The following is a 20,869-nucleotide window of genomic DNA, read 5'->3' as shown; positions in this document are numbered from 1 at the left end:
TCTGTTACGATTACTGGTAAGATTTGACGGAAGTCTCCAGAGAAACAAACGGTGCAGATCGGCATAGGGTTAATGTTTTTACACAAATTTCGAATTGTTCTATGGAATGCTTCAACGAATATTGTATGCGATGTCGGAACTTCATCCCAAACAATGGACATGCAATCCCGCATCAGTTACCAGTATTACTTTGCTTTGAAACATTACAAATGCTGTACTTGTCGTAGGTACAGACTGTCGGGAAAGGTTTGTATGTAGAATGAGCGCACGTGTTGCGGTAGTCGGGCGGCCTTACACCCATCACGACTAGATGGCAAAGGCATCGTTTTCACAAGGCAGAGGGCTTCACTTCATCACGGCTCAGTCAGTTAGTACGAAATATTTTTAAGTATGTGCATAAAGCTTCCTTGTGAGTCATGCTGTCTCATACTGAAACGCACATGAAAGCACCTACAGTGGTTTCTGAGATTTTTGATGGATTACGAATGCAATGTAAGTTTGCAATGAAAAAAGAGGTAAAATATTTTCTTTATTTGATATAAATACAAACAACAGTTTTCAGATTTTTCCTACAGTTGTACTACGAAACCTTGCTTCTTACTAAATTTCTTGATTCTGGTTCTGAAGAGTGAGTTAGCGAGTATCAAAAAATAGCTGTATGTTTTGACTGTATTGGCTTAGGAGCTTAAACGTTTCCCACCTCCAAGCGACCATACGCCTTAGTATGTGACATAAAATTCAAGTTGATTCCTCTTCTCGTACCTGAGCAGAAGCGGTTTTAACACTCGGATAGGCAGAGGGACAGACAGACGGACAACAGACTGATCCTGTAAGGTTTCCTCTTTTGCTGATCGAGGTATTGACCGCTAAGGCGTATTATGCCGGTTTAAACATTAATCTCGATCTCATGTAGCTTGTAGATTGAAAATGCAATCAAGGGACTAAACGAAGATCCCAAAACGGGAAAAATAGGTGCAAGTGGAAGAGACACGGAAGATAACGTTTGCAGAGAACATACTCCTCTACTACCAACAGTAAGGAAGACATTTAAGATTAGTCGAGTGAAATGGACAGCATTCTTAGAACTATCTACGATGAGAGAAATGATAATAGGAAATGGCAAAATGTTTATTACAAAATTCTTAAAAGATGCGGAAGTTGAAGGTGCGAAAAAGTTCACTTATCATGGAAGCAAGTTTATGTAGATTGACCAAAGCTATAAAGAGATTAGCAGTAGTTCGGCGCAACTAACGAAAGCATTTTTCAACATAACAGCACTACCGAGACCAAACACTGATGTAAAATTGACCTGAAGACTGCTCATTTATCTGCAGCACCACTGAACGTGACTATCATTTTATTCCATTTCAAACTACGCCTCGGACATGACTGACTCCCTGTATCCTAAGTCTAATGAAACCTTGGAAAAGCGACAAGGTATATTCTACTGCAAAAGCAAACGAAACCACTGGATATACTGCCATAACTATTTAACCGAGAAAGATTTGTACAGCTCTTAGAGATCAGGCCTATTGTATTTCAATATATTCATTTGTAAGAAAGATATGAAAGTTAATGTCATACTGAATGTTCATGCCTCTGTTACGTACAAAGTGAATGTCTATGTTTCTCAGCCACGTGCATAAGGCCATTTTACTTAAGTGTCAATTATCATCTGATATATTTGTCTTTTATGCAGCACGGAAAGACGAGAGAAGAAAGGAGAGGAAGGAATGAAGATTCTATACTGTCATGCGGTTACCCTACATTGAATATACACTATCTGATGAAAACTATCCAGATATCTATTAATAGACACTAGTAGCGGATGTGTCCACCCTTCACGTTTAACTCTACTGGCGACACTTTCAATGATGTAGCTGAATGTCTGTGGAACAATGGCAGCCAGTTCTTCATCGACAGCCGAAACTGTAGAATGTAGCGGTGGAGAAATCTATGGTCTAGGGAAGTTGACGTTCTAACTCACCCCAGAGCTATTCCATTGGGTTGACGTGGGCACTGCGGTCAGGCGAGGAACGATATTGTCCACAAACCATTGTCTCAAAACCGCTGCGTTATGACAGAGAGCATCGCCAACGAACCCTCTACCACCCGCAGTATCCTATGCTGTAAAATGTGTTCACATCCTTCCGAATTTCTCGTTTTCTTAAGCACAGTAAGGGGATTACAAGCGAACCACGAAGAACGTCCCACATACAGTAACACCAACTCTTCTTTACATCTCTGTAGGAACTACACATGGTGTTACTCTTTACACCACTTAGTTAGTTAGTTACGTGTTCCTTTGATCAATAGGAAGACTACGGTCACAGGTTTGAACCCTGCCTCGGGCATGGATGTGTGTGATGTCCTTAGGTTAGTTAGGTTTAAGTAGTTCTAAGTTCTAGGGGACTAATGACCACAGCAGTTGAGTCCCATAGTGCACAGAGCCATTTGAACCAATAGGAAGGAAAAACCGTTATGAGATGGAACGTGTCAAATGCACAAGAAATGCTCAGAGGAAACAAGTTTTTTTTACATTATAGTGTTATACCTAAATATTTCTATTATCTATCCCATTCACTTAAATGGCACAAAATGGTTAAATTATTTCTCCAGATTTATTTACTCATATTCAAGAATTCATCTATGGTATAGAAGGAATTGTCAAGGAGGTATGATTTCAATTTGTTTTCTAAACTATTACTGCTGTCTGTCACACATTTTATTTCATCTGGTTATTTATCAAAAAGCTTTATAGCAGCATATTTTACCCCTTTCTGTGCCAAAGATAGGTTAAGTAAAGGGTGGTGTAGGTCTTTCTTTTTTCTGCTATTGTAATCATGAATGTCTCTGTTGATTTTAAACTGGTCCATGTTGTTGAGAAAAGTTTTCATTACGGAGTGAATGTACTGTGCAGCAGTTGTAAGAATTTCTAACCTTTTAAACAGATGCCTACAAGATGTGTGACTATGAACCCCACACATTATTCTAACTACTTTCTTTTGAGCAGTGAATACCTGTTGCCTAAGTGTTGAGTTGCCCCAGAATATTATTCCGTGTGACATCAGAGAGTGGAAGTATGCAAAGTATGTTAACTTACTAATTTATACGTCCTCAATATTGGCAATTATTTCGATTGCAAAAGTTTCTGAACCTAGTCGCTTTAGGAGATGCAAAATATGAGTTTTCCATTTAAGATTCTCATCTATATGTACAGCCAAAAACTTAGTATGCTCTACCCTGGCTACTGACTTCTTTTGATGTTTTATGTTTATTAAAGGAATTATACTTTTTGCAGCAGGAAATTGGATGTAGTGTGTTTTTGCAAATTTCAGAGCAAGCCCATTCGCAGAAAACCAATTAATAACTTTTCAAAATACCTTATTTGTATCATTTTCTATCGGACTTTCTCTTACTGGGAAAATAATTATGCTTGTATCATCAGCAAACAGTGTCAGTTCAGCATCTTGTTTCACATAAGAAGGGAGGTCATTGACGTATATCAAGAACAAGAGGGGACCCATGATCGAACTTTGTGGAAAACCTAATGTAATTTCACGCCAGTTAGATGAAGTGGCTAACTCCTTTGAATCAGTTGAAGCATAAAAAGAGATTTTTTGTTTCCTATTCTGTAGATATGACTTAAATCACTCATATGCTGTTCCATTTATACCACAGAATTGTAATTTCCCTAACATAATGTCATGGTTCACACAATCAAATGCTTTGGATAAATCACAGAATATTCCTACTCGTGACATTTTACTATTTAAGAACTTCACAGTGGTTACGGTAATGTTTGGCTTACGAGAAACTGCTCGACAATTGTCCCCCATCACCTTCAACTTCCTACGCACATTATGTCAACCGGACTGCTGGTAATACTTTGACATTCACGAGTGGTCGCTTCCACTGATTTGATTATATACGCTAACTGCCGGCTGTGACGTCACTGGTGCCCGCGACATTGCCGTATATGGGCATGTTTTGAGTCGGCGTTCGATGTGCCCTCTTCAACCGCGCTATCGCTGGATCCCAAGCAGCGCTGAGCTGCAAGCTACCGTATGTATTCAGGGTGTTTGCGGTAATTTTTATTTCAATAGCTTCCTTTATTAAACTGTCCCAGAAGGCGTTAGCGCGAGCCACAACAGAGGTATCGTCAAGTTTTATGGGGTGACCGTTTTCTAACGCATGCTCAGCTAACGCAGATTTCTCTGGATAGCGTAGGCGATAACAACTCTCATGTTCTTTCCTCCGTTGTTCCACAGTGCTCACTGTTTCTCCGATGTACTTCTGGCCACACTCACAACGTATTTCGTAGACTCCAGGTGTTCTGAGACACACAAAAAACTGTATAGAGTCAGGCAAAAAAACAAACATAATACCATTTAATAAGCCTTACTTCGATTGCTCAGTCTTTCTGCGAGAGTTAATGAATTAAACCGCAATCAGGCGGTGGACAGAACAGGATGCACAGAATCCAGTGAGACAAGCGTCTACGAAACCACTCCACAGAAACGTTTCACCTTGAATCGTTCGACACCTGCTGCTATGTCTACTTCATGAGGACTCCAACTGTGAACGGAGTGCTCTAGAAGGTATAAAAAACTTGTAGATAGTCTGTTAAAGAACAAACTGTGGACAGAAACGCATTACCGACTCCTACAGCCGATAAAGCTGCTGTGACTGGGCACTCTGCCGACAACGGCGAATAAGTGACAATGTAACAAAGTTGAAATTTTAGCATCATCTCTTTGGGATCTGTTCTGAAAGAAGTAATCGAAACTCCTCTGGCGAGGAATTTAGTAAGTAGAGGTAGTGGCTTCAGCCTAGACAGAGAATGAACTCTGGCCCTTTCTTAAATAAATTCATAAAGAGGTTTCTACAGTGCAGCTGGTAGTCACAGTACATTATCCCCGTATGCATGGACCGTGTAATTATTTGCATGTGAACTATGTTTCTGGCGCCTGTGTATCTGCGACCACGCGAAAAGAGACGAGGTCGCAGGGTTTAAAAAAATCGAAAGAGAGCTGTAGCTTCCGTCTGTTAGCTCATTCAGAAGCTGTCCGTAAGGTATAGTTCGAAATATTAGATGAAGTATAGGGTTTCTTTGGTTGTCCACCACAAATCTAACGTGTTACTTACTGTGTCACTAATTTATAAAAATTAACTATCATAATTATCAATGGTCTATAATTGGACTTTGTGAGTGAAGAAGTAGCAGAAGAAGAAGAAGATAAGCAACATACAGCATGTGGCGGAAAAAATTCCCCTTGACAACTCTATAACTCGTCTCGAGTCACAATAGTTCATTGAACCAGCTGTATGCTGTATCTTACAACGGATCCATGTTGATTGTGATGCAAAACGAAAACTCTTAGCTGCCAACTTGTGGGAATCTTCTGTATAATGAAGAAAGAGGCGAAACTGCAGTCATTTACGTATCTTAAAATTATTTCTCTCTTAGGTGACAGGTATAAGTGCAGATTTTTTTATGTGTGGTACCTTAATAGGTACACACATTTGTGTATTTGGTTGTATCTTCTATGTGTCGAACAGGTTTCCCACAAACACGTCACAAACTTCACGACATGATGTTTTCTGTATGGCTGTATGTGGGCTGTAAAGTGAACGACGCTTCACGGTATAGACTAACTGTTTTCCATCCAAAAATCCAACGCCTGCTGCCCGGGAGGAAATAAGCATCACTGGCTTGCTCTTGCTACATGTATTTGGAGGTACTGCCTAACCTGAAAAAACGCGAATATAGCTGTAATTTTTAGCCTGAAAATGACGTAAATATTGACGTAATGATGTTCAGTACACCGCCCTCAGACACCAGTAGAAACATCTACACCTACACCCGTTACATCCTATATACTTGGAAAAGTGTATGACAACATGTTGTCTTGTAATACTTATTCATTGTGACCTCTTTCCACCATTGACCATCCCTCACGTAAGAAAGATTGAATTCTTTCTCACTTGGTGGATGGTCAAGGACCGAAATCAGTCATAATAAATATTACGAGACAGCACTGTGTCACATATTTTTCAAGTAAAAATATGCACTTCACTTGTTCCGAGAATGTCAGCACCGTCTGAATAAACCAGTTACCGATCATGTGAACGATCCGGGAATAAGAACTTTTACTCAAACTCAAAACTACATAGCAGAATGCTTTTGGCAGAACGAACGAATATCTAAAAAAGTTTGTTTACTGTATCTTGGTTTGTCTGTCTTACATGCATTCACATTTGAGTTGCAAATTGCTAGTTTCGAACGTATTTGATATTTTCCGACCATTATCTGAATCTCCTTTATGTATTTAGTGAAATAATTTAACAGTATAATATTTACACATTCCAAGCTGTTCTCAATCGTTCACTTTTGAAGAGTCTGTGTTTTTGTGACTCATCTGTTAGCAATTGCCGACACATACTACCGAGCACAAGTGATGTTATTTTTTAGTGTTAAACTGTATCTATTATTAAAAACTTCACACATGTTGACCTTAATCTTGTAAATACAGCCTAACAAGGGAATTTGATAATAGTCAATAACTTACTGAAAATACTGAGAAAACTGTAGATTATAAGAGACTGAGAAAAATTACGTGACACTGGAAGAATTGTTTTGTCATAGCATTACATTATTGTTCGTGATGGTGTCAAATCTACAACCCGAGATGCGGCAACGCAAATTCGAGCCTTCGCTTTCGCCTACTGCGTAGGCAACTCCTATGACAGCTCGTGAACTGCGGTTGCATAATCAATAGGCGAAGTCAAGAACTTGCTTGATAGGTAACATACCTTCGACTTCCGAAATAAGAGCCATCACAAAGGAGTTAAGCAGTATTGATACTGTTAAAAACATATTGATTTGCAATTAAGAGCAATACAAAATGCGTTATTTGGATTGTACGACAATGGAGAGTATTAATGACGTAGAAAACACACATAAGGCAGAAACTAATAAATTAGTCTTCAAGAGCTAAGTATGAATAATAAATGAGAAAATATTCCCCGTAGACGACACATACACACTTATAGAGGAAGATGAAGCTAAATTACAAGATATTTTATGTACATCCGTACCGCAGAAACATCTGACATCACAATAACATTAAAAAAAAAAAAAAAAAAAAAAAAAGGAAAAATAACTGAAGAAACCTACAAGAGAAAAAGTTCGTTGTTTGTAACGAGGTGTATCTGACTTTATCTACCAAACACATTTTACATTAACGTAGCGGCCTCGTAACCAAATGGGTGTAGAGCTATAATTCGAATTACTTCATTTCTGAGAAAGAAACGTTTGCAAGTCAGGAAGAAAGAAACCTCTTAGGTTGCGGAGCTATGCTTCATTTCCTGGTGCGTCGCAGATGATCTATACTTGGGTCGGATCTGGTACTTCACTTTTGCTCCACGCAGTTGATATCTTCACCGCTGAAAAACCAGTTTGATGAGGATGTGTCATCGCCGTTCATGTAGATGAAGTCAGGGTAGTTACTTCGGTGAGACGTCGCACATATAGTTGCAGGATGTCATCGCCACTTTGAAACGTCCCCTTTGACAAATTTATACAAGACTGGTCTATGTGAAACGTCCTCTTTGAACAATTATACACGACTGTGCTTAAACTGACACACAATAGTTTTTAGCGCAACGCAATCTGACTTTCAATAATCCCTACAAGAGAATGGCCCTGACTAACATTCACCTATATGTTTCACAAATCACTTACCTCACAAAAATCTTCGTTACTCGAACTACTGCAATACAGCAAGCACCACTACTGCCAGCTAAATAAAAGATTCAAACTACTGAAGGCACTAACTACTAATAGGCATAGTTAGCAAATGAAAGATTTTAATAGAGAACAAACAATGTATTTACCTCACTAGTCATAATATATATAGCAGTTCATGACACCAATTCTTACAAATTTCAAAACTCCGCCATCTCTGTCCCCACGTCCACCACTGCTGGCGGCTCACCTCCAACTGAGCAACACTACGCGCTGTTAGCATCCAGCTGCCGCTGCCCAACACTACAATGGCAGACAACAATGCAAACCAGCCACAGACTGCACACGGCACAGCCAGTGATTTTTCATACCGAGCGCTAAGCGGCGTTACCAATAAGAAAACCTAAACAGCCTACTTACATAGCCCCCATGCTCCCCACAAAAAAATTTACAAATTGTTTTGGGCAGTGGCCAATACAGATTTGAAAATTTTTTTCATAATTACAATGACAAAGAAATGAAATACACACACTTATCGATAAAATGTTGGTCAAAAGCTAAAATTTTCTCACAGTCCATAAAGACAGTCCTTATCATTCATCAAAGTAAAATTGCAGTGTTTTTCTCAAAGTCTGAGTAGTAAAAGAAAATGCACACGGAAGTAGTCGATTTCCATGCAGTCTTGAAGAAGTAGTGTTGTCCTTCCAACGGAAAGACAGTGCTGACTCTTGACATGCAGACAGGTAATGGGCCACAACAGAGCAAACCCACAGCAGAGTCAGTCGAAGTTTTGAAGAATATTGGTAGGTAGGTCATCACAGAGTAGACCCATTGTAGTCCTGGTAGAGATTACGGTATTGGTGGGCCACCGGAGATGCAGACCCACTGTAGACCTTGTAGAAATAATGGTATTGGTGGGTCATCAAAGGTGTAGACCCACTGTAGTCCTTGTAGAGATGGCCAGCAGACATCTGTTTGACTGTGCAGGTGCACAATCACCACTGAAGAGTCTTGTGGATAATATAGCAAGTCCATAATCCACCACTTGTCCACTCACAAAGTTTTTGGAATTGTCTTTGGAACCAGCAATGCTGTTAACCAGTCCCTCACTGAGTTATTAACACATGTGCAAACACTATCAGTCCCTACTTCTCACATATTGTCCATATACTATGACCAACAGAAACGTGTGCAGTGAAATGTAATTTACAAGTTACTTAATTTGATGAACTGGTGTCAATTACAATTTTATAACATAAGAATACAATAACAAAGGTACAAAATACATCTTTAAAGAACATAACAATACAGATAACATTTGCAGTAGTACAGGCTTTATAAAAGAATCGAAATAGCAAATACATCAGTGTTACAAAAATTATAAGTACATACATAAAAGATCAGAATAATTTTTGAAACATCAACTTCACACATGAGCATTAGAACAAAACAGAATAAATAATGTGTAAACACAAAGTAAATAGCATGTTATTAATGCAAATTATATTTGAGGATAACAGTATTCCTCATCATAGTGAATGTAGCTTAGTATTAGAAAAATTCTGCAACATAAGTCTTATCAGATAAACATTTAAAGACAGGAAGAACATAAATACACAAGGGTACACAAACACATAGTGGGATAACACAAGGAAAGGGCAGGGTTTGTTTTACTGCAGTATGTTGCAAACAAAACTTTCTTTACTTCTCGGAGATCTCCCTTCGTTCTTCATTATTTCCAAAAAGTCCTATCTACACCTGCTTTCTGTACTTTTCTCATCCTCTTTCCAAAATAGTTTTTCTCCACTATACACTACTTTTTTTTGGCCAAATCATTTGCATATAGCTTCTCAATGCTTCTCTTCCAATTCATCATAGTTAGTTTCTTATATAGTCTACCCCCTCTTAAGCTAACTTAAAATCTACTGAGCTCAGATGCTAAACTAAGGGACGACGCAATGCAGCAGCACAAAACGATTAACACAAACAGCAATGAATAAAAAATGCAAGTAAGCATAGCAAGCAGCAATAAATGTAATAACTTATACCTAAACATGACAAATCTCAAGCAGAAAAAAATGTTACGCTAATGACAACAACGCAGATAAGGGAAATGTATATTCACATCTTAATGTCTATGTAATGAAAATGGTACACCACAAAAACTAATGCTACAACAAATTACCAAGTACTTGAAAGGAAAATTATATATACAGTTACTGTTATTAGTCGCTTCTTATTGCTCTTTCCATTCCAAGAGCTCCTTTTTTTTAAGAATGTGGATCATAAAATTATTATTTAACAGATCTGTTGACAGAAAGTTTTCACATTAGCAAATGCATTTACTTTTATTTTATAAAATCAATGATGTAACACAGCTGGAAAACAGATATCAAATGAAATAAGCAACTATGGACAAAGCATAAAAAATATCATTCAATAGACATGTGACATTTCATAAGTTAGTAGAATTCTCTCAACTCTCGTAGAAAGACGTTTGTTATAATCAGGTGTCAGATGTAAGTATCTTTCTCAGTAATGAGCGTGTCGTATTTGCGGTGCTTTCTACAAAGGAATGTCAATAGAGAGGATAATGGCCTTTTTTTTACCTGTGCCTCTGAGAGGCACACACTAATGGCTTTCTTTTGTCAGGTGGTTGTCGCGCAGCTGGGTGCCCACGACGCATTACGTGCAGGTGGTCACTTAACTGTCTTAACGAAATATTTACGACACCAGTTTCCGCTACAGTGGCAGTCTCATGTAAAAAAATTTCACAGGTCAAGAATTTGCGTTACACATCTGTAGAAACAAAATCCTGTAAATATAACAGTGTCCACAAAATTTTCGGCGGCATTGTGGTACATTCACGCATTTACATACATTTCATCTCTTAAAGTACGATTCTTGGTTTCCAACCACCTTTTTCACAAACCAGAGTCCCTAACCACTACTCATTATTCCTTACCTTATTACACATATACATATTCGTCCACACTTCTTCAATATTTCATCATAACAAATAAGTATCATAATCAAATTCCTCATATAGCATCAGCTTATTGATCATAAACATGCCACAACAGCATAATACACATCGTCATCGTAATAATAATATCATAACACCTCAGTCAAATTCTCAAAATCGTCGTAGCTTCCTCCAATAATTTCAAAACCTAAAAAAATTCTCTGTCAAAAGTGTCATCTACCTCAAACGTACTTTAAAAATCATGATCCCATACCAAATATGTCATTCAAAGCTCTCATAGTATCACAATGATTCCGAAAAAATGTGAACAGTTCACCAAGTACAGACAAAATACAATTTCGTAAGTGTGAAGTTATCCAACGGTGTAATTACGTAAACATCTGTCACTGATGAAGTAAAATAAATGTTTGTCTCTCTCAGTTAAATGATCAGATAGCTGTGTAATTAATGTGTTAGAGAAATATGGTACCGATGTGTAAAGTTGTATAAGCAAATACCATATTAGCTAGGGCTCCTTGTGCTTGCCATACACATGGTACACAAAGTAAGCGTGTACCCCCCTGAGGATTAATGTAATTATATCCTCAGGTGTTACAGATTACAGCAATGGAATGAAATGTATCACGGAAAACTTTCTTTGTAATTCAAATATGTTGAAAAATAAATAGTTTAATGCGTGTCCTGTAGCGCTAAATGTGCGTCTTGCTGTAAGACAATCTCTGTGGAAATGTCGTAGTTATTGTCCTCCGAAAGCTAAGTTCTGCAGAAGTCAATGTACTTACCTCATGATAAACGAAATTGAAATGCTTTGCGTATAGATATCTTAGTTATTACGCTTATTGCCGTGATGAAGTAAGTACTGTACTGTACGTATTGTTGTGCTACAGAAAAGGCTGTCTCATTGTAGCTATACCACAAACGTTACTACTAAAACATGTTTTACTTTCCAGAAAAATTCAGAAAAACTGTGCAGATATAAAACAGATAAACTGCAAAAGCAACATTGTAAATCGTGTCACATATTAGTAGCGTCGTGATATAATCGTGTAGCTATTAGAGAAACTAAATGCTAAGTCATCTTTAATCTCACCGAATGAACTTCAAATAAAGAATGTGTTTTCAAGTAAACCAAAATGTTGCATTAAAATCTCATTAGCAGTACTGGTAAATGTTCTAAGTATTTAAGCCTTATAGTCGTTACGTAATCGTGCAACTAACAAGCAAGAATGTACACGCACAATAACACTGTGACGTCTGTTCACTATAACAATGCATTCGTAATTTCTGTTTAAATATGTTCCGTAGGTTCTAGACTGGATAGTAAACTTCAAACATTGTTGCATGTTAACAGTTTCTCAGTGTGACAAAGCATACTAGAAATGTGAAGTGAAATGTTTTATGGCAAAGACAAAGTTAAAAAGCAGATTATCTTTCAATAAACGGTTTTACATGTGAAATGTGGTGTAAACCTTTACTCTTCCTAGTACGCAAAGTTTCAACTTCAACGCAATTATCATGTGGTATACGTCGGATTCTGTAAGGTCCATTGTAAACAAGAAAGAATTTGTGACTCAAGTGTTTCTTCTTATGTGACAATGGATGAGCTTTAATGAGAACTTTCTGACCAATATATAATTTCTTTGCATTTGCTTTACCGTGTAATTTTTTCCTTTTGTCTGCAGCAGAATTTATATTTTTAATAGCCAAATCAATTATGTCTTTGTGTCGAAGTTTACGTGTATTCGGAAAAGGTACAAGCTCTCTGATTCTGTTTGGTGGTTCTTTATTCTTCAGTACCAGAACAGGTGGTAAAGCAGTGGAGTCATGAGGCATTTCATTCAGCACGTTTTGAAATAAGTGTAAATATCTGTCCCAATGCTGATGCTTTCTGTGACAATAAAGTCTGCAAGGCTTATTGATTTCTTTCATAATCCGTTCAGACGGGTTACAATGTGGTGAGTACAATGAAATAAAAACAGACTTGATTTTGTGGTTACGAAGCATGCGTGACCAAACAGCAGATCTGAATTACGGTCCGTTATCTGAAATTACTTTACTAACGTGTCCAACTTCACGTAAGAAATTTCTAACAAAGGCGTTGGATACAGACCGTTCAGTGGCTTTACGTAACGGAGTGAAAGAAGCAAATTTTGAAGTAAGTTCAACAGCGACTAGAACGTACGAAAATCCATTAGATGTTCTGACAAGCGGTCCTAAGAGATCAACAGCAGCAAATTCTTTTAATTTAGAAGGAATGATAGGAAACAATGGAGCACGATGAGTGACAGTAGATGGTTTCGCCTTTTGACAAAGTTTACAAATAGACAAGACTCTTCGAATTCTCTTTTCCATATTGTTAAAATAACAAGTCGTTCGAAGAATATGATAACATTTTCGTGGACCAAAATGTGCATAGCTGAAATGAATGTACCAAATGAGCTTATTAACAAAATCGTCTGGAATGCAAAGTACCCATAGCTTGTCATCAACAGTGCATCGTTTGAACAGTATGTTGTTTCTAACCAGATAATAATGCCGAATCTGTGTGTGTGTCTTTTCATGCCATTTACTTTTGATGTCTTTCCAAATCGGATCTTTATCTTGTTCATGAGCAATGTCCTTTAAAGATGTGGTGATGAAGTTTTCAAAGGCGACTTTCTGGATGTAAAGAATACTGAAATTTCTCTCGAGGTTGCTTTCTGTGTTACTTTTCTCAAGCCCAGTCGGTGCGCGTGACAGTGCGTCCGCAACAATGTTCTCCTTGCCGGGAATGTAGACTATTGTGAAGTGGAATTCTTGCAGAAACAATGCCCAACGTTTTAACCTGTCATGATTTAATTTTGAAGACATAAGAAATTGTAATGCACGATGGTCACTGTATACTTTTACGTGCTTACCATAAAGAAAGAAACGTAATTTGTTAAATGCCCAAACGATAGCTAAAGCTTCTAATTCAGTAACGGAATAATTTTTTTCAGATTTTGTTAGCACTCGGCTAGCAAAAGCAATGGTTTTCTGAACAGTAATGTCATTTTCTGTGGCTTCTTGAAATAAATGGGCACCAAGACCGACTTTAGAAGAATCCGTGCTAAGGCAAAAATCTTGTGAGAGATCTGGATGAGCTAGTATTGCCGCGTTAAGTAACGATTCTTTCAAAGAATTGAATTCCAACTGTGCTTGTTCGTCCCAGTTCCAAATAGTATTTTTTCCAGTGAGAGAACAAAGTTTTGGTGTAACTAGAATTTGCATATTCAGAAAACGACGCTAAAAATTTACGAGACCTAGAAAAGTGCGGACATGTTTTTTTTGTGGATGGAATTGGAATAGCTCTGATTGCTTCTAACTTTTCAGGATCCGGCTGGATGCCTTCAGAAGAAATAACATGTCCCAAAAACTTCACTTTTGTCCTACCGAATTCAGACTTTTCCAAGTTAACTGTAATTCCAGATTCTGCAAAAATATGTAACACGCTGTTGAGGATGCGATTATGTTGTTCCCATGAGGCTTCTGCTATCAGAATATCGTCCACATATAAGGTGATGTGACGTTTTAAGAGCTCAGGTAATATGGAATTTAGCCCGCGAATGAATGCAGCCGAGGAAATGTTCAAACCAAAAGGAAGTTTCCGAAACTGATAACAAACGCCGAAACAAAGGAAAGCTGTATATTTTCTACATTCTGGATGAAGTTCGATCTGATAAAAGCTGGATCTGAGATCAATGGAAGACAACATATTTACACCATTAAAATTTTGAAGAAGTTCTTCCAACGTTTGCGGCCTGTCTGTTTCAGGAATAATGATAGTATTGATTTGTCTCGAATCTAAGACAAGCCTGATCGATCCATTTTTCTTCTCAACAACATGTAATGGATTGTTCTATGAGCTTACTGCAGGCTCAATAATGCCGTCGTCAAGCATAGATTGTATTTCTGTTCTAACACGGTCCCTATAATGTGCTGGAATTACGTATGGTCTAACACAAAATTTAGTATGCTCACGAACACGAAATTGGTATTGAAATCCCTTGATTGTTCCTGTTTTGTGAGTAAAAACTGTGGAATGTGCTTGTAAAATCTGAAAAAGGTCCTGCCTATCAGTGTCATTACAATTCTCAATTGTTTGAATTTTATTCTGAATTAACTCATTAGTTTCAAATGTGCCGTCGATATCATCCCTGTCAGTACTTGCAGAGCGACTGTTAGTGTCTAGTTCCGTAGAAAATTCCGAACTGTTGTCTAACAGAAGGTAAAGCCGATTAATTTCCTCGTCATGGTTTGAGAGCCAATCTTCAAATTTCAAAGCTATTGACTTACCTTCTTTCTCTAAACTTATTTCAGCATCGTGAAAGTTTAAGATTGCTTTGTATTCATTCAAAAAGTCTACTCCCAGTATAATTTCCGTCGACAACAATGGAACAATAAGAAAGTTCATAGAGAAGCTGTGGCTCTGACAAAAGAATTCTAAGTTGGTTTGTTGGCGTACATCTACACTTTTTCCAGTGACTGCACCTTGTAATTTAATCTTGCGTAACGGAAGTGTGGGGCAATCGTTCGATTTGTTGCATTTGCTGAAAGCTGTTTCACTAATTACTGAAATGGGACTGCCTGAGTCAAGTACTGCGGTAAATTTTACGTCATTTACAGTAATGTGAATCACAGGATATGCAATGTTGTTATGTTTTACGTCCTGTTCCTGGAGTAAGATGTCCCTAATGTCTTCCATTTTTACGTAATTACTAGCTACGGCAGCTGCGTCGTCAGTTTCATGCGTACGTTTTGTGGTTGCCAGCGGTATGAGTCATTGCCTATTGTGTCTTTGTTGGCGCGGATCGTTAATGGAATTAGGAGACCTAACTTCTACAAATTCACCTTGTCGAGAGGGCCCTGCTCTGTTTGTATCCCGCCAGTTCTGCTGCAATTCAGGTCTGTCGTTACGATCATATCGTGTGTCGTCATGTCGGTAGATTCCATAGTTTCTTTCTTGGCGGTCACGTGGTGGAGAATTTCTCCCTGAATCGTAACTGCGCGCTGGACCGTTGCGTCTTAAGTTATTCCGTCTCCCTTGATAATAATTATTTTGGTTTCCATATTGTCTGTTTCTCTGATAGTCTCTGTGATAGTCATTACCGCGGAGAGGTGATCTTTCCCTGTAATAATTACTACTCTGCCAACGGTTGTCATACGGGTGGTGTCCGTTTTGGTCACGATTTACGTTGTACGAATAGCCTTGTCGTGTATTATTTCTGTCATCGCGGAATTGTGACAGGTGTGACCTGTAATTGTTGTGTTCCTGTTTTCGCGTTCCGCGATTGTCAGTGTCAATTTCCAGTTCTGGTAACAGTCCCTGAAAAGCTTCAATGTCGTCTTTGCATCGTCCTGCTAAAATAATCTGTCGTAAATGTTCAGGTAATTTGACTAAGCAAATGCGGATGAGTTCTGAGGGGCTGTAACATGTCTTCAAAATATTTGACAAGACTGGAAAATTCAGATTGTTCGAAATGTTTCATCATTATGATGCTATGTTTTACTCGGTCTTGTGTGGCTTGGGACCAATATGCTGAGAGGAAGGCATGGTGAAATTCTCCTTCACTGTGACAATCGTGAATGACCGATCGCATTCTTACAGCTGGTTCATTCTCTAAGTAGCCACACATAAATTCTAATCTGTGCTCTAGTGACCAGTTGGGAGGAAAACAATGAGAGAATTGATGGAGCCACTCTTGTGGATGAATGTCGTTGCCAGAATTCTTAAATGTTTTGAATTTACGTGCAGTACTGAACAGCTTATAGTCAAAATCATCGTGTCGGCGGGTAGCATGTCGGTCATTGTTACGTCGTTTCAGCGGTTCCATCTCAAAATTCGGTGCACCTTGCCAATTACTTTCATGATTTCCGAAATGCCCTGTGTTATTATTTTGTGGTAGTTCTGTATTGCTATGTCCCTCTTCCCATACTGGGGCGCGAGTGTCCTCTGAAATATGTAATTCTTGTATTACTTGAGCCAACTGATCTTGTACTTCCCGCATTTCTCTTTTGTACTGTGTGTTGATTTGATTTTGATTTTGTTTGAATTTCCTAATTTGTTCATATTCTTCAGTGTCAGTGAAGGCTACAGGTTTTGTGTCATTCAGATCATCATCTACCTTCATAGATAAGTTAGTGAACTGATCTGAAAGTTCGGCTACTTTATCTGACAGTGAAATTATTTCCTCTGTGTGTCTTTCTGAACCAATTTTCACAGTATCTACTGTGTCCTTTAAGTTCGCTTGAGTTTTTGCAAGTTGCGTAACCGAATCGGTAGATGCAACTGAGTCAATTTTAGCTTGCAAGGTCTCATGATTTTCATGAACAATAGTTTGCAGTTCTTTTATGGCTGCTTCGTGATTCTGTAATGCATTTTCATGCCGTGAAAAAATAGGTTGGAAATGCTCACAAATTTGTGTTTTTACGTCATTACAGACTTTTTGACATTTCGATTCGATGTTATGTAACTCATTAGTTATATCTTCACGTGTTTGTTCAAGTGTGGTGTCTAACTTTTGAAGCTTTTGTTCCATTGTGTCTAACGTTTGAAGCTTTTGTTCCATTGTGTCTAACGTTTGAAGCTTTTGTTCCATGGTGTCTAACGTTTGACGCTTTTGCTGTGTTTGTCTCTGATTTTGTTCCATTGTGTCTAACTTTTGAAGATTATGTTCCATTGTGTCCAACTGTTGCTGTGTTTGTCTCTGATTTTGTTCCATTGTGTCTAACTTCTGAAGCTTTTGTCCCATTTGTTGCATTAATTTAATAACAGTGCACTGGTGTCTGAAACATGTTCCTTAGTGCTATTCGGCAATGCATTTGAACCGCCAATATTCGCAGTTTGAAAAACAGAAAATGTGTCCTGATTTATTTGAGAAAACGGTGAGGACGCAAAATATGAATCTACAGTATTTGCAAGATTGTGTCCTGTCATTTCGGAATCGTGAGGCGAGCTGTTGCCGACCGATCGATCGATAATGCTTCCCTGTTCACTAATTGTTTCACTGCCTACACCATTATTTGCAGCCCGCTCCATTTCCCTATGCGCTATTACCAAATTACTACTTTGAACGTTAGTGAATTCATTACATGGTGACGCTAACACACTGCTTTCGTCTTCACTGTCATTTCTCAGTTTACTTTGGAGCCTAGTGTTACGTTTTTCACACGCCATTATTGTCACAATTTTTCACACGACAACACAGAAAAGCACAATTTGAAGAGCAAAAATAAGAGAACACATTAACATAGCATTGAAAATAATATCTAGTTAATTGCAAGCGCAGCTGCGAAATACTTGGTGCAACTCTACATGCATGCCACAACTGTTGTACTGTACAACAATGAAAGACTACAACTACAAAGGAAATTCCCTCTATGATTACGCGCTAGCAATAAAAAAAATCTACATTAATTACACAAACTACAAGAAAAAATCAGAAGATTCCAGTGAGGTATCCTCGGCTAAGGGTCGACATATGAAACGTCCCCTTTGACAAATTTATACAAGACTGGTCTATGTGAAATGTCCTCTTTGAACAATTATACACGACTGTGCTTAAACTGACACACAATAGTTTTTAGCGCAACGCAATCTGACTTTCAATAATCCCTACAAGAGAATGGCCCTGACTAACATTCACCTATATGTTTCACAAATCACTTACCTCACAAAAATCTTCGTTACTCGAACTACTGCAATACAGCAAGCACCACTACTGCCAGCTACATAAAAGATTCAAACAACTGAAGGCACTAACTACTGATAGGCATAGTTAGCAAATGAAAGATTTTAATAGAGAACAAACAATGTATTTACCTCACTAGTCATAATATATATAGCAGTTCATGACACCAATTCTTACAAATTTCAAAACTCCGCCATCTCTCTCCCCACATCCACCACTGCTGGCGGCTCACCTCCAACTGAGCAACGCTACGCGCTGTTAGCATCCAGCTGCCGCTGCCCAACACTACAATGGCAGACAACAATGCAAACCAGCCACAGACTGCACACGGCACAGCCAGTGATTTTTCATACCGAGCGCTGAGCGGCGTTACCAATAAGAAAACCTAAATAGCCTACTTACAACTTTTTTTGGCTTCAACAGAATTTCTCTGACCACCAACGAAGGCTTTAAGCCCATTACGCTTTTTCGAAATCCATCCAGGACCCTATTACCACAAGGCTAGTTATTTTTAGGATGTCGCTGTAAGTGTATGGATTACCCAATTCTTATGACGAATATCCCCCCCATGAACCATAGACCTTGCCGTTGGTGGGGAGGCTTGCGTGCCTCAGCGATACAGATGGCCGTACCGTAGGTGCAACCACAACGGAGGGGTATCTGTTGAGAGGCCAGACAAACGTGTGGTTCCTGAAGAAGGGCAGCAGCCTTTTCAGTAGTTGCAGGGGCAACAGTCTGGATGATTGACTGATCTGGCCTTGCAACATTAACCAAAAAGGCCTTGAAGTGCTGGTACTGCGAACGGCTGAAAGCAAGGGGAAACTACAGCCATAATTTTTCCCGAGGACATGCAGCTTTACTGTATGATTAAATGATGATGGCATCCTCTTGGGTAAAATATTCCGGAGGTAAAATAGTCCCCCATTCGGATCTCCGGGCGGGGACTGCTCAGGATGTTGTTATCAAGAGAAAGAAAACTGGCGTTCTACGGATCGGAGCGTGGAATGTCAGATCCCTTAATCGGGCAGGTAGGTTAGAAAATTTAAAAAGGGAAATGGATAGGTTAAAGTTAGATATAGTGGGAATTAGTGAAGTTCGGTGGCAGTGGGAACAAGACTTCTGGTCAGGTGACTACAGGGTTATAAACACAAAATCAAATAGGGGTAATGCAGGAGTAGGTTTAATAACGAATAGGAAAATAGGAATGCGGGTAAGCTACTACAAACAGCATAGTGAACGCATTATTGTGGCCAAGATAGGTACGAAGCCCACACCTACTACAGTAGTACAAGTTTATATGCCAACTATCTCTGCAGATGACGAAGAAATTGAAGAAATGTACGATGAAATAAAAGAAATTATTCAGATAGTGAAGGGAGACGAAAATTTAATAGTAATGGGTGACTGGAATTCGAGTGGAGGAAAATGGAGAGAAGGAAACATAGTAGGTGAATATGGATTGGGGCTAAGAAATGAAAGAGGAAGCCGCCTAGTAGAATTTTGTACAGAGCACAACTTAATCATAGGTAACACTTGGTTTAAGAATCATGAAAGAAGGTTGTATACGTGGAAGAACCCTGGAGATACTAAAAGGTATCAGATAGATTATATAATGGTAAGACAGAGATTTAGGAACCAGGTTTTAAGTTGTAAGACATTTCCAGGGGCAGATGTGGACTCTGACCACAATTTATTGGTTATGACCTGTAGATTAAAACTGAAGAAACTGCAAAAATGTGGGAAATTAAGGAGATGGGACCTGGATAAACTGAAAGAACCAGAGGTTGTACAGAGTTTCAGGGAGAGCATAAGGGAACAATTGACAGGAATAGGGGAAAGAAATACAGTAGAAGAAGAATGGGTAGCTCTGAGGGATGAAGTAGTGAAGGCAGCAGAGGATAAAGTAGGTAAAAAGACGAGGGCTGCTTGAAATCCTTGGGTAACCGAAGAAATATTGAATTTAATTGATGAAAGGAGAAAATATAAAAATGCAGTAAATGAAGCAGGCAAAAAGGAATACAAACGTCTCAAAAATGATATCGACAGGAAGTGCAAAATGGCTAAACAGGGATGGCTAGATGACGAATGTAAGGATGTAGAAGCTTATCTCACTAGGGGTAAGATAGATATTGCCTATAGGAAAATTAAAGAGACCTTTGGAGAGAAGAGAACCACGTGTATGAATATCAAGAGCTCAGATGGCAACCCAGTTCTAAGCAAAGAAGGGAAGGCAGAAAGGTGGAAGGAGTATATAGAAGGTCTATACAAGGGTGATGTACTTGAGGACAATATTATGGAAATGGAAGAGGATGAAGACGAAATGGGAGATACGATACTGCGTGAAGAGTTTGACAGAGCACTGAAAGACCTGAGTAAAAACAAGGCCCCCGGAGTAGACAACATTCCATTAGAACTACTGACGGC

The sequence above is a fragment of the Schistocerca gregaria genome, chromosome 2, assembly GCF_023897955.1.
Source record: "Schistocerca gregaria isolate iqSchGreg1 chromosome 2, iqSchGreg1.2, whole genome shotgun sequence".
Lineage (NCBI taxonomy): Eukaryota > Metazoa > Arthropoda > Insecta > Orthoptera > Acrididae > Schistocerca > Schistocerca gregaria.
Note: the sequence above shows the minus strand (reverse complement) of the source record.